Genomic DNA, 16,462 nt, shown 5'->3' with positions numbered 1-16,462 from the left:
TTAAGGCTAGCTTTTATCGTTTAAATTTGAATAAACGTAAAAGAAAAAAATCTTAGGAACGTTTGGAATCTTAATGTTGTTATAGTTTTTTTTTTCTTTTAAATTTGCATTAGGCTTTAATTCTGATTCGAACGATGTTATAATAAGTAGAAGAGTTAAAGGGAAGTTCTGTAGCTGGGATATGTAATATATTTCTTCAGAAATATCTTTTACCAATTATATTAATGCCATAAATATTGAAGAGTAAATAAAAATCTATATTCTTCTTGTATATATCATATGTAATTATAGCATGGAAACAGTGTATGAAAAATAACTTACTCATTGCCTGAAAGTAAATAAGGTGTTAAAATCAATGCATGCTACTTTTATATTACTCGCATTTATACAAATTCTTGTTCTAATTTGTAAAATTGGAACATATTCCTTATAACGCCTTCGGTACCAACAGTTCCTTATTTTGTAGAGAGGTAGTTTTTACCCCCTTCTTAGATATGGAGTCAGAGGAGCTAACTGCAGCTAGCCAAAGACGGGTTTGAATCTCCAAGAAGTTTAATATAATGTCTTTTCGACATAGGAGCACTTAAAATCCGTCGTGACCCTAAAAACGACAGAATAAGACATTGTGCTGAATACGACATTTGATTAGTTAATACTTGTTAACTGATATTTGATTTGTTGATATTTGATACCTGAAAATTCATAATGTAATTGAAATACTTTTTCCTCTGTCAACTTATTCGGAAACACCTACCCCATATCTGATAACTTCAGAAAGGATATTTGTTGAGCAGTGTATTTTCAGCGTTTCGAACAAATTAATTAACATTTAGTTATTTATTTAGCGTGTAAAAATGTGCTATCTTAATAATCCAGTCATCGGTTGAATTGCATTAACTATTTCCCTTTTTTATTCTTCAATTTTTATACATACTTTCAATTTTTTTAGAGGGGAGTTAAATACGTTTTTTCATGTAGTGTAAGAAAAAAAAAGTTTTTCTAAAAAGATAAATGAATAAATAAATTAAAAATTAAAATAAAGAAATATTGTTAAAAATATACAGGAATAAAAACAGTTACATTAAGTTAGAAAGCAATTTCATGGGCAATTTTATGTCACATTTTCACAATTTTCAATACTTGACATTCGCTTTCAGTGGGCATTAGCTTATATTTTATTCAAAAGATATAAGAAATCCTATCATCTCGGACCCACAGTTTGTATTGTGTTGCAAATGCCGTTAAAATATTTTTCAACAAGTTGTTGCAATGTCCCATGTCTACGAAGGGAATTTCAGCAAAAATATTTGTGTTCATTTGATCAAAAACAAATCCATATCACTTTACAGCCTTATGTGCTAGATTCCTCATTCTCTGATACCGGTGTCCTCTGGTATCAGCATGTTTCTAGGGAGTCAAAGTTTTCAGAAAATTCAAGTTGTCCAAATATAACTGTCTATAGCAGACACGAAAAGAGATTTCGGCTTCTCCGAAAGCTTCTAAGAATGTCAGGAAGTGGTGGATATGCATTCCAATGGATATTACACCGAAAGTGTCTAGGTAATAGTTTCTTATATTTCAAATGGAATGGCTCTATAAACATGTTCCACGAACATTTTGTCCGGTGGAACATTTGTTTCACTCTGGAAAGCATAAAATTCTTGGAGAAGGTAAAGATACTAACGTTACTCCTAAAAGGGATTTCAGAAGTATCATATTTAAAATAGAGATCTCATTGTTATTTGATAGTAAACATTTGATACCGTAGACGCACCGAATATTTTCGTAAGGACCATCTCCCTAAGATAATCATCTGTAAACGTGACTGGTATTTTTGAGAACATGTATAAGCACTTGGCACTGGGCATCATTTCTCAAGACAACCGCAAAAGACCAAAAACCATCTGGATCTGTAGGAATGGTTTACTGTATTGTATACAAATGTTTTGAATATCATACATTTCTGCTAATGAATGTAAATATTCAATCGTTACACAGTAATAAAAATTTGCAGAATTAAGATTGAGACACTATATTTTTACATTAAACAAAAATATATACTAAAAGAGATAACATAGTTTGCTATTTCAAGAATGATATTATTAATAGATTGTGCACCGATGCTAATCCTGATAATTTGAAAAATCGGATGTAAAGGAAATTTGCTTGCACAATGGATGAAAAAATATTATGGATAAAAATATTTGTTAATTTATACGGTGCGATATTTTTAGAGCCTGTTTGCGTACTTAATTACTGTAAGATTATATATAAAAATGAAGAATTCTAGATAAATCAAATAAGTTGTAATTGACGCTTAATGTCGTTAATTTATATGTTCAAATAACCCCTTCCTTGATTATTAAAGTTGCATTCATTTTCTTTCTGATAATAATGATATTTTCTTCATGGAAATCTTAAATCAGTTTTAATACGAGCATCTTAAAAAAATTCTGTAGAGATTTTGCATTTTATAACGGTGTTAGTACACTGGTCATCAAAATTAAAGGATAAAGACAGCAACGAAACGTAACTGATACTTAATGAAACATTATTAATAGAAATTTTTACAAAAGCATCGGTAACATAAATTACAATATTTGGCACTTGATTATTTGCAAAGCATTGAAATTAAAACCAAATTTATGGAAACTGGAAAATGATGGAAAAATTTAGTCACCTCTTGTGGAAAAAAGTTTTCTTTAATATGCTGTATGGATCTTGTACAGATACGCATCTTGATTTCACAGACTTTACCAAAGTTTTGATCAGGTCTTGTGGAATTGCACTCCACTCTTCGAAAAGTGCACTTTTCAGCTCTCGGAGGGTTCGGGAAGGAATTTGGTACTCTGAAATTCAGCGCCTTAAGGCATCCTACACATGCTCAGTTCGGTTCAAGTCGGGTGAGTAAGGTACCCAGTCCATTCGAGCGATATCTTCTGTTTGCAAATATTCTCACACCACTTAATGCTCGATGAGGCCGAGCATTGTCATCCATTAGCAAAACGTCTGAACCAACAGCACTCCTAAACGGTTTAACTTAGGGTTCCAGTACCTAGTCCACATATCTCTTAAGCGGTTAAGCAACCTCCTTGAATGGTGTGCCTCTCGGTGTGGCTATTTTTCATGATTCTTCTCCAAACCATTAAACCGCAGTCGCGGAAACGGGCATTTTACGGAGAAGGGAAGGTAAGTTGCGTGTTCCTTCTTGTCTCCAGATTAAAACACGTCTAGAATCACTGTTGAGATATATCTGGACTCGTCAGTAAGCAATACTCGGGCTCATTCGTCTAGGCTTCACTGAACATGACATCAGTTTAAACAGCCCATCGGGAAGCTGGAGTGAGTGGAACAGAAACCATTGTTTTTTTTTTTCCTTATACAGTCCCCAACTTCGTTAAGCCTTCATGCAGCAATAGAACGGCTAATTCGAGTTTCTGTGGTAGCCTGAAGATCTAAAACTAAATCTCTTGTAGTCGTTTAGCGGTTTCTTCGAACCGACAGAGACAAAAAAATGGTCTTCCGATGCAGTTGTTGCTATTGGTAGCTCTTGACCAGGCTGTCCAACTGATCCAGTGCTTAAAATGCGGTTCCAAACTCTTTATATACTAATACTTTGATGGATACTAAAATCTTGGGCGACCTCCGTTTGTATCTGAACTCTCTGATTCTACCAATTATTCGCCACTTTTGACTTTCACTTAAATGATGCCTTTGACCCATAACCATTAAATATCGATTACACTCAGTAAACACGTTCACTTTAAACAAAACTACAGACTGGAATTCCGACATGCGTCCATTGCGCAGCACATTGTCAGTCACCGAATTTGCATATTTCCGGCTCCAACGCATGCGAGAAAGTGCACTTTAGTGTTCATTTGTATTCAATTAACATAAATAATTACGACACTGGGCATTGGTTGCAACGTTAACTTAGTGAGCATATTCTTTCTCATTATCGTTTAATTTTGAGGACCAAGTGTAACTATCGCATTTCCCCCATATGCGCGCTCGTGATGCAAGTAGCTGGCCCATCCAGCAAGCATTTGGAAGATTCATTGTTCAAGTTCTGGAGAGAGTACAACTGATTTTTCCTCTTTCTACTCTAGAAAATCTATACTTTCTACTGTGGTACCTAAACTGTCTCTCAGGCGAAATCTGTGAAGATAGGACATATATTGGCCATGCCCTGTCAAATACTGTGTGAGGTGCGAAGAACTGCTATTTAAATTGTGGTTAACTTTCATACAGTCTTCTGCCTGTGGTGCTTGTCTCCCAGTAGTTTTGCCACTGCTTCACATTTGAGAGTAGTTTTCAGATATGAGTGCGGAAGGGGCACACCAATTTGTGGCAGTACTGGTGACCCAGATCACTATCTGTTTGACTGCTCGCACTCAGGGAATTCACATTTGAAAAGACCAACTGTGATCAATATGCCAGCATGGTTCAAGAACACAATTAAGAATAAATATGCGATCAGCCGCATTAGAGCCTGCACTATCATTGCTAAAAGCATTGCTGACAACCTGGAGTGACTACTTTCCTTGGACACCATGCCGTCAGCAGCCTGCTCTGTACATATTTTAATTTACTTAATGTCTTGTGTTTTTTTGTTTGTTTAGCTGTTTTTAACTATTTAATATTATGACTAATCCAGAACTCATTTAATGTATTCCACAATTTGTAATGTATTTGGTCATCTTTACATCTGTACCTGATTTTTATTGCACATCCTTAATATAACTGTATGCCTAACATGTACGATACTAGTGGAAAGTGTTCCGCTTAGTCTCAGCAGTCCCCACCATGCACCTTCTTTCCATGTTCTGGTTCTTATTTCAATATTCCTCGTTTCGTGGCCAATCCCCGGAGGACACAGTACTAAGCTCTTTCATTATATTTATTCATATATTTTTTTTAATTCCATCGACGGGATTCGACAGGCTGAAAAGCACCTAACCCAGTTTGCCAGCTGTTCCGTCCGTCGATGGTGAAAAGAAAAAGTGGTGCCTAAACTAAAATGTTGTGCACGATCATTCCAAACAAATTTGTCTTTGTCAACTGGGTATCGTGCCTTTCTCCAGTCGTTTTTTTAATGAGATTTATGTGTAACTGTCTCATTACCGCCTGCATACTATGGTGCACGTTCAGCTAGCAGTTGGAAGTTTCGCGCTCCAAATCCCGCAAGGGAACAATAGATTCTTCATGTTTCCATCGTTCAGAAACCTATAGTAATGGTTTCTGTTATTTACTGTATCCTCTGCAGTCACTTTAACATCAAAGCATCGCCAAGTCTTGTTCATATATCTTTTTCAATGTCAAATATCTCTTCATCACCAATAATTAAAATACCTGTTTCAGAAATCTTGAATGGACTTTTCTCTGCACTTCATGAATGTCCAGTTCTTGTAATTTTTATAAATAAAACAATGCAGCTTAACGCTTTTTGATAACGCATAATTTCGGTTAATTCTAGTTTTATTGTATTTTTTTTTCAAAAAGACAAAGTACAGAGAATGATAATTACATTATAGTACCCATAGAAATGTTCAATGAATATCTCTAACATTAATGTCCTTTAGATTCAAGATCTATTCATAGATTACAGATACAATAATTGATAAAATGACATGCAACGCATGAAGTACCAATATTAAGGAGCATAATCGAATAATCTACGCATAATGAGACGATTAGCGTAAATTGTGGTCAAGTATTTAATGAATGCTCGTAAACCAAATCGATTGCTCTCTTATGCAATTCGAGCAGCAGAAACGATCCAATTGTTATTAAATTATTAGAAACTTTCAATGTTTCGAAGAGCATATCCAGAACGTGTCTAGAGCCACAAATTACAGTTGGTTGATGAATTTATTTATGCATAATTAAAAATTCTTAATGTATTTTTCGTCTACAAAAATTTTTGACTCTAAGTAAGTTAAATAATTGCAAGATATATAATGCTTTTTGATTCCGTACGTACTAAATTTCATTTATAATAAAGTTAACAATTTTTTAGCAAGAAGTGTGAGAATTTAACTAAATTGAAGCTGACAGTTCAATATCATAAATGCTGAAAGGGTACTGAGATCAGTAATAATGTCTCTCTCTGAAATGGCCACCTTCACAGAAGACCAAATGCTCTGAAAGACTGGAGTTGATTTAAAAAAATTAAAAAAAGAGTTTTAAACACTTTGCAAGAACATGACTAGTATCAAAATCAGTAATACTGATAAATAATTTTGAATGATGAATTTGAATTTTCTATTTTGGGTAATTAACTTTAATGAATTCTTAAAAGACTAGCGACGGTCAACATAGGTTATTTATCTTTATTTTAAATTTTTGATTAGTACGCATTTTGATATAATGTTAGTATAAAAGTAAGTTTCATTTTTTTTAACAAGGCACTTTCCATTCAACTGAAGTCAGTTCGAAGAGACGTCATTTCTAGTGTCACATTTCCTGAAAATGATGTCACTTGTAGCTTCAGGGAAGAACCATTTTATCCGTATAGAGAAAAACGATTCCATACTCAAGTTGGAAGTGACATGAATTTCAGTTGCCAAAAGTGGTAGTTCCAGAGTTTAAAATGAAATCATTTCTGTTGTCAAGTGACTGACTGTTTTCTTCTTTCAAGCACAAAAGTAGAAAATAATATCAGGATTTTTTTCAATTGACTAAGATAGCATTTTATGTTCTTTATATGAAATTTAGTAGTAGGATTTCATTTGACATGAACAGTATAAGCTACTGTGTAATGATAGTAAACATTTTTTTTTAATTTGAAAAAAAAAAAAAATATTTGGAACTTTTTCTGAGATTATTCACGGTTTCAGATAGTTTTGGTCTTTCGGAAAGGAAGTCGTCTTAGAGAGGTGATGTTCGATGTTATCCTCTAGTTCTGTTCTCCCCCCCCCAAAAAAAAAATGTTCCTTTTCATAGGTCTTAGCAAAGCGCCCGCCTCAAGAAAAATCATTGAGTTTGGATAGCATAAGAAGAGCAATTGTACTGCAAGCGCATTTAATTATAAACTTCCAAAATGCACTTTAAGCATTTTATTATACTAATTATGTGAATGAAAACAACCAGCAAAACAAAACCGTGCAAAATGCAATACACAGTGTATGAAAATAAATGCACTCTTTTGTAAAAAAATCGAAGCACCATGAAAAAAGTGGTTGTTTTTGATACAATTGAACTTGTGTATAGTTCATACACAGAAAATAAAATGTTAAAAAATCACGGTCTTAGTACCTATTCACGGCTCACAATTACTCATTGAGTATTCAAATTAGTAGTTGGTCGAACAGCCCCTGGTGGCAATGCATGCTTGAATTCGTCGAGGCAAGGAGTGGTAGAGGTTCCCAATGTCATCCTGCGACACATTCTGCCAGGCATTCATCAGTTGTCGCTCCAGATCTGCGATATTTTGTGGTGCCCGAATCTGGCAGCCTACCATATCCCAGGCACGCTCGATTGGCGAAAGGTCTGGTGATCTTACTGGCCAAGGAAGGGTATCAACCGCACGGAGAAAGTCCAGAGATATGCGAGCGGTATGTGGCCTGGCATTTTCCTGTTGAAAAATGGCCCCAGGAGGACGTGCCATGAAGAGTAATGCAAACGGCTGCAGGATAATATCAACATATCGTTGAGCTGTTAAAGATGTACGGAGGATGACTAAAATGACCTGCTGTCATAAAAATTAGCGCCGCCACACCATCACACTAGGGGCTGTACGCCTTTGTAAAACAAAGGCTGATTGGGACCGCTGGCCCAGTCCTCTCCACGGAATACACGTCCTCTGCTCAGACACGAACACGGTGGTCATCTGCTTCAAGAGTGAAACGGAATTCATCGCTAAACACTATACGACGCCAGTCTGATGATAGCTATGATGATCGGCCGCAACACCATTCCAGACGACTCCCCCGATGTTGCGGGGTCAAAGGCCAAACGTCTTAAAGGCCTTTGAGAGCCTCCGACAAGCGCCGTGAGATGGTGGACGGTACCACGGGAGGTATAGACGTAGCTGTATTGCGTTGAATAGTCGACAATGATAAGTTGGGGTGGTTCGGTCTTGGCGAACAATCGTCGTATGTTGCCTCGCATTTGGGATCCTTGTCCTTCCAGAGCCTTCATTTCGTCGGCAATTTCCTTGTAGCAGTTGCTGCCAACATCTTTGCACAGCAGTGTCTGTACGCTCCATTGTGGTTACCTATTTCTCGGTAAGACCACACAGCTTCACACAACCCTACAATGCGACCACGTTCGAAGTCGTTTAGTTGTCTGTAAGGCCTTCGATATCGTCGTAATGGCATCTTTAGTTGCTTCTTTACTGAATTACAATGGCAGCAACAAAAAAAGATAAATTTTCCGCGTCTGTTACTGGTTTTATAGTTGCGAATTGCGCATTAGAAATGCGCGCTATAATCGGAATTCCTATTCATTTGCCTTGAAACTTTGATCATTTGCATGTTCGATCAAGATGTTTTTGCAAACGCTTTCATACTATTTGTCACCGCTGCTGCCGCGTCGATGGTATTGAGGATGCTTTTCAGAGTCTTCTTCCCTGGATGTTTTCATATTCTAAGCAATCATTTCTCTCGATTTTTCCACAATTGACAGCAATAAATCTGTATAAAAATCATTGCTTTTGAGCCTGAAGGCATTCCCGATCATTCTGGCGTACTGTTGTCCATGCTGCAACTGTAAATTCTTGCTGCCTGTTCAGCGCCATCTTTACTAATAATATAAACTCCGGCAGGTCAGTCTTATTTATTGTTGTTATGATTTATCGCAATTGTCTGACAGTAACATCAGAAAAAGCCCACGAAATACATCAGGACAAGGAGAGCAAGAGTGCGTCTGCCGTTAAGTACCATGCAGGTGATAATACGACTTTGCTTAGTTCTACCCCCAAATATGATGGAGAGCAGCCCGGGAAGATGGGCCCGAAAATTTCTCATCCCTCTTCTCCTACCAACAACCTCTCTAGAGGACTTTCGGCTCGACGCATATTTAGAGGACCTCCATATCGCACAGACTGTACATTTACAAACATCCATGCCTTCTCCAGGATTCGAACCCGGCCTCTTCGATACGGAAGTCAGCCGCACTAACCACTATACGGTTGGGCGGCTGAGTCTTATTTAAAATAAAGTTTACACAGTTCATCTACAACTAGGCAATAATACACTACATTTATCTTAAACTGCAATTACTTTATATCTTTTTTCTAACTCGCTGCGTATACGAGTACGCATACTCACAACATATATTGCTTTTTGCAGGCACTATACGCCTTTCGTTCTTGTTACTCTTTGATTTATATAATTTGTTGACTAAAATAAACTATTTGAAGTACTCTATTAAACACATAGGCACATAATATTATCTTACCGTCCATTAACTTAATTTATTCATGACTTACCATCAATATAACGTAGGTTTAATTCGAGTCGCAGTGCTCACGTTATTACAGCAAGGAAGCAATGTATTTCTTGCACTGAACGTAAGTAACATAAGGACGAAATGTCTCCGAAAAAACGAGGCTTACTACATAAGTTTTATAAGTCAGTGGACTATAACGCTGTTGCTAAATTTGTTAAGCTTCTTAGAGGATATCCAGAAGCCAGTAATTTGTGATTACCGTGTATCAGACGAATAACGCTTCTTTCGCATTAACGCGAACCCAGTTTTATAGCAACACGCCTCCGTACATAACAACGGTCCTGCATCATAAACGGGAACCTTATTAGCTGTAACTGCGGACATCACAGCCTCTGTTCAGTGTGGCAGTAACGTTTACCAATCCACATAAACTCCTATTTCTTGTTATAAACCAGTAATGATTAGAGCCAGGAGATGTCCTATAAAAACTGCTTTAGCCTCGAATTTGTAAACCGCAGTATCTTATGTTGTCGTTTTGATATACTCAATGCATTTTGTGTAAGTCGGAGATATTTTTCTACTTCAGCAAATACTGCAACAGTGCTATTTTTTATTCATTTCTTATGTATTACTCTTATTAGCCCAAAGAAGCGTTAGCCCAGAAGGGCTATTAGTCTCGAAATATCATTTCCATCGAATCACTATAAACAGCTTTATCACTTTTCAGATCGTTGCCACCAAATATTATGGCCCTGTATTACATTTAAAGAAATTAAATAATGGAGAATCTGAATGAAAGTATGTATGTTTCTCCTATTGTGAAAACACAACGATACCTAGAGCCATTAAACTTTGAATAATGTAATCTTCCAAGCGACTACGGTCTTGAATTTCGAATTTGATTTACTATCCATTTCATAATTTTTCAACTTTAACGAATTTTTGAGAAACAAATTGAATTATTTCAAAGTGAACAGTGGCAACACGCTGTACGGAATAAAATATTTTTATCTCCAACGCGAGTTAATGTCTACCAAATATTCTAAAGGTAAGCTGATTTGAAGTAGGTTTATCCCAGAAGGGCACTAGCCTAAATTTTCTAGAAACGTGTGCATTTGTGTAAAGGAAAGAGAAAGAACAAAAAAGCTTTTTTGAACGAAATATAAAATCTAAAAGCTTTCAGACTTTTTTATTTTGTTTAGTAGTGTGTTCGATTGTAGATTTCATTTCTTAAACATTGTCTCTATACATATATTAGTCTTTCAACAAAAATTAGAGAATTTAACCGGAATTTTATCATTGACAAAGAAAATATTCTACAGACATAGAATCCAATTTTTATGTGGGGTTATAAGACAAAACTTTAAACTCTGAAAGTATGCATTATCCTGTAATCACTTACAGGAAATGTTCTTTCCTATGAGGTGAAATTTTATGGAGATATTCAAGAATGAATTTTCTGGTTTAGATCGTTTTTGCATAAGAAATTCATGAGTGTTTTCAGTAAATTTAAGGAGAAACTACGAAACAAAAAATACTTTGTTCTGTGATTAATCTTGACTTGGGGGGATAGGAAGCAATTGTACTAAATTTACAGATGGCATCATGAAATTATTAATTCTGCATTCCTTACGAATGTTGCGCGTAAATATACAGAAAAGACTTATAAAGTATAAAATGTATTTTCGTATCGAAAAATTTTGTTTGTCGATATCATTTAAAAATTCAATTTTACATTGTTCCAATTCTATTACAGAGACTATTTGCACATTTTGTTTCGAAGTTTCTTTATTTTGGGAGATTTTATGAGTATGCAAGAGGAATAAATATTTAAGAAAATAAAACCTGTTTGCGTATAGCTATTTTTTAAACACCTGTATAATATTGTTATGAATTTTGTACTTGGATAGGTAAGTTTGGTGGAATTATAAGTAAAATTGCTATATTTTTCTGGGTAAAGTAGCTCGAGACGAGGAAGCTATGCCGGAAAAGTAAGAATACAGGGGCACGTGCCTTTAACATTGAATAAATGGATATCTCGGTAATTTGTATTGAAAATGAATAAATGTAATTGACCACTGAATTAGCTGCAACCGTAATTGCATTCTTTTATTGCTTTCCAATAATTTCAAGGAACAGAAAGTACCAGAAATATCTCGCGGCTAGTTGAAAACTATAAAAGCCCGGAGAGAGAGCATCTGAGTTCAGTTGTTTAGCTAAATGTTGTTGTTATTGTTGCGAGTTCAGCATGAGATCGGATTAACTTTCTTTTCAGATTCGCTTTTCATTGCGTTGTATTTAACGTTCTTAGTAGTTTGAAGTGTAACTACTGATTATATTGTGTGATACTGTAAAGACTTGTACGAATATTTCTGTGGAATAATATTGAAAACATTTCCAGGAGTTGGCGCATCTTGGAAATATTTTTAACTGGAAATCCTTTTTAAACAGCCAACAAGAAACTATATCCGTCATATTAGTGAAAAGAATCCCTTGTGTCACTGCGAATAATGAACAATGAAGCGAATAATGAATAGTGAAGCAAGAACACTATTTCTTAATTTTTTTTCACTAGCGGAATACTTTACTAGTTAAGCATTATTTGTTAGAAATAGCCGAATCTTCTGTCATTTATCTATCTTGATTTGAACTACCGACGGAAGGACACCCATGGGAAAATTGGTTTAATATTGATTGCAAACACCTCGACAGACAGATCTAAAGATATCGCACCCCTCCTCTCCTACCACAACCACTCGAGAAGATCTTTCGCTGGATAGAATTTTAAGAATCTCCATGTCTGAAAATCACTATATGCTTACAAACGTTCACGCTTTCTCTGGATTAGATTCAAATGTATGCACCTGTCTCTCCTTCCACAATACCAATAAACCTTCTTAAAAAATATTGTTATTATCAACTTACTATTCTTTATTATTACAATAAACGAATCTCCAGGAACCGAAAAATTAAGAGTTCGTGTTAAAAGAATTCGTGTTTACTGAATACTCAAATTTTATTGTTGGAATATTTTTTCCACATCTTAATCATTTACAACATGTATATACATATATACAAGAATATGTTATATATGTTTGAATAGAAACTACTACAGTACTACATTATTGAAATTTGAAAAAAATGTACTGGCTGTCATTGTTTGTTAAAACATTCCTGCATGTTGCGCTGTCACAGACGGGAAAGAAAATGCCTGGTAACTTCACGACCAACTGTACTCATAGATTCCACAAAACCAGTGGTCAATTTGGATGTTGCAGAAAAATGTTCTAAAGTGTTCAAGGCGTGTAACATTTCCTGTAGGATGGGTGGAATGATATTGTCCTCCTTATTTTCCTTTTGATGACATTTCTTGCACCCCAGACACAACTTCTTATGCATCAGGTTCCACTACAGGCAACATCGTCACCTACAACAACAAACTCCTCGAGACTAACACCAGGTTCGCAACGTCTGGCAGAATATTCCATTCGTCAGGTAAAATTATAGCGTTCTCACCATCTAACTGTTCAACGAGATTAACGTCTTTATGTCTCCAGGCTCTTCTAAAACAGTTCTGCACATGTTGTGATGACGCGGATTGCCGCGGTAGCCTTTATTTCATCAAGTATACTCAAAGTTGATGATTCCGTCTCCATTTCAGCACCGCGAATTTTGCCTGATTAATTTAGAATTATTGAAAATTTAAGATTACGAGTTAACTTTTAAAATATAAAAAAGAACATCTGCACACAAAATTGCATTAGTTGCTTATTGTTGACCCGACTGAAGTTTAATGTTAATATGATGATCGTGATTGTCGAGAGTGTTATTTGCGCTGGCTATGTTTTAAAGATTACTTTAATAGATTAAAACCTCCGATAACGTCATGTATACTGAAAAAAAAGGAGCACTTCTATATTTGCCGTTCTACTAGGCCGAATGACGAAATTCAGCCTGCTTTTTTCATGTCTCGAAAGCACGACTTAGGATATGTATTGGATCTAAAACAGGTATTTTGCACAAAATCGGACTTTTTCTGAAAATGCATAACAATTGTCTTTCATATTTCGATTCTACACTTCAAATTATTTCAAACTGCCAAGTTTTGTAAAATTCGCACAAGTGGTTTTTAAAAAATTAGCTCTCAAAATTTTAGCTCCTCCAAGTTAATTTAATTTGATATTTATTTATTAATATCTCTATTTTTATTCAACTTACTTGATTCCTTTTTCCAGAATTCAAAATTTAGGCCTAATAAAAATATAATTCGCATATTTTTATGATTTATTTTTTAAATTTAAAATTTTTAAAATGTAAATGTTTCTGAATTTGCACAATTTGAGTGCCAAGCAAGTTGTGGCTACAAATATCAATAAAATAAAAAAGAATATTTAATCGTAATCGGCTGCCAAGTTTCCTAACTGATAACGAATTCAACATTTTAGCATTCTACGCAATCAGAAGACTTTCCAATATGGATCTACGTTCTATGCTATTTACGTGCTGCGTTATCAGTATTTATTCGTCTTCAGTGTTCCTACATCAGTACTTCTACACTTGTTTTTATTACATATACGTAAAGAAATTCGCTGCTTGATGTCTTTAGAAAATGATAATAATGATGAATAAAATATTTAATTTTACTTCTACGTATTGCACATATCTTCAGAAATTTGAATTTGTTTCCATAAATCTTTCTAGTTCATTTCAAGAAACGTGATAACTGAGCGGGTACTATTGGAATAATTATTTAAGAATTTAGAGCCATGTCATAATTAAATTGGCTTTTACGACAAACATATCCACAGAGTTTACAATTTCTTATATTATGTCTGCCTGCTTTAATTTCAAAAGTCGAAATTTGCCACCAAATTGGCTGGTGTGAAATACTTGGAATACGAGAGTATGGTGGGTATTTAGAGTCACACATTCGTATATCGTTCAGTTGAATATCTGTAGATATTCAGAATAATCTGCGATAATACCTTAAACTGATGTATGTCTTATGATTCTGCGGTCATTGCCTAAAACAAATTATAAAGTTGTTCATTTTCATAAAACAAAGTGCAAACAATCATTTTCATTTCGTCTTCTTCCCCTTTCTAAAAATAATTTCTTCTCGTTTCCCCACAGGGAATGAACGAAACATTTATTTAAAATGGTCCTTCTTTAAAAGACATTGTGGTAGAATTTTGTTTCTTTGTAATAAAGCCACACATTATGCACACATGAAATTCCCTTTTAAAGATTTTTTTTTTTGGTGCTCATTTTAACAAATCGGTGACAGGCTTTGTTGGAAAAGATTTATGTGGTAATAATCTTTGACTGCCATGAATAGAATAATAAATGAATTAAAAAACTACCACTATTTCGGAAAGCGTTTGAAAGTGCACAATCATACTTGCAATGTAAAATATTAAATAGAAAGAAACGGTATGAATAAAGCTTTATATATCTTATGCTACATTTTTAAGCTATGCTATTTTGAACAAAAATAAAATAAAATAAAAAAATAACCTTGAATAACAAAAAGGAAGAAAAATACACATTCTTGTAAATTAAATTCTATTCACAATTGAGAAACAAATATGAAATTACTTAATTAAAATATTAAAATCGTTCATGCCAAGTTTTTTATTGTATAAAAATTCTTGTCTAAATAATTTCTCAAATAAAATCAAAATTTTCACATTGGGCGCCAAACTGCTGTATAAATCGCATTTTTTATCTTTTGTTTCAGACACTATTAGTAAACCCCCAATTTTCGAATAAACGAATACGGGAAATTCGTTGCAGTACGAACTGCATGGGAATGAGAATGGAAAAATTATAAAGGTAGAGAATAAATTCAGCTTAAACTCTTTCACATCGCAGACAACATTTCGAGACTTGGCTATAAGATTGCACGAAATTAAATCAATTATTTTATTGTTTTATTTTATTACATAACTCAAAATTTGCGCAACAACGAACACTAAAGTTGAGAAAACAAATCAACTCATAAAATTAATAAAGAACTTCACCATACACAATATTTCGCATAAAATCTTTGTTAAACATTAATAAAATTTAAATCAGCTGAGTGCGTCTTCGCCACATATACATTTTTCTCTTGCCCTTTTTCTAATATAAGATTCTACACATTTGTTAATCTCTTTTCATGAAAAGGTCTCACCAGTGGCTGGGAGTTAAGACCACTGACTACTATTAGTTCGATTCGAGTTCTTACCTAGGTCAACAGACCGGTTGCATGATTGATTTTTGTGGTTTCCTCTACGTGTCATGTGAATATTAGTCAGTTTTCCGTACAGAATCCTCCACGAAGATATCGCTCTCTCTAGACAAGGGTTTATTTAACATTTTTGTGTACGCATCCGCTAATATTTACGAAAATATTGTGGGATCCCATAAGCATTGCGCAAATCCGACAGACGCGTGAGTGAAACTATCAGTTTCTTCACTTCTACTGTAATATACTATTACTGTTTTAGGTCATTGACTAAATTTTTGGCGACCCCCTGATGCAGATCCGGCTATCCCAGTTAAGGTCGCTACCCACAGTTTAAGAATGCTCTAGACAAATAAATTTGGTTTGGTTTATTTAATTATGGCAGAGCACTGGGAGACTATCTGACTTAGAGGAGGGACACCTTTGTGGAGGACGTTTGAAGGGAAACTGGCTCATATACACGTTACACATCGGGAAAACTACGAAAGCGCCCATGTAGCCAACCCGTTTGCCAGGATACGGACCCCTGTCTAACTACCAGTATTCAGTGATTTTACCACTCGGCTGTTGGTGGATTCTTTTAGAGACAGATAGATCTTGTTTGCGTTGTCATACTTAAAAACATCTAACTTATAAAATTCAAAAGTCTTAAACATCACCAGTTTAGATAAGCATATCTTCTAAACAATCTAATAATTAATTAAGTCTGATTTGTATTATTCTTTTAATCATTTCAGGAATGAAATTAAACGCAGGAATTCTTGAAAACGTAAAAAAGAATCATAACAAAGACTACTTTCTCTGCTTAATACCATGTGAAATACCATGTTTGTCTCT

The 16,462-nt window shown here is 34.8% G+C and overlaps 1 protein-coding gene across 5 annotated transcripts in view; it reads left to right on the top strand.

Annotated features, from left to right (window-relative positions):
* Positions 1-16,462, top strand: part of LOC118186486 (uncharacterized) — a 299,034-nt gene that overhangs the window by 226,153 nt on the left and 56,419 nt on the right. The gene's annotated exons all lie outside the window — the stretch shown is intronic.

This window comes from Stegodyphus dumicola, chromosome 8, assembly GCF_044657685.1.
Source record: "Stegodyphus dumicola isolate Sdum_Otavi_A_Nest chromosome 8, ASM4465768v1".
NCBI classification, from domain to species: domain Eukaryota; kingdom Metazoa; phylum Arthropoda; class Arachnida; order Araneae; family Eresidae; genus Stegodyphus; species Stegodyphus dumicola.
This window is presented reverse-complemented; position numbering and strand designations above follow the sequence as displayed.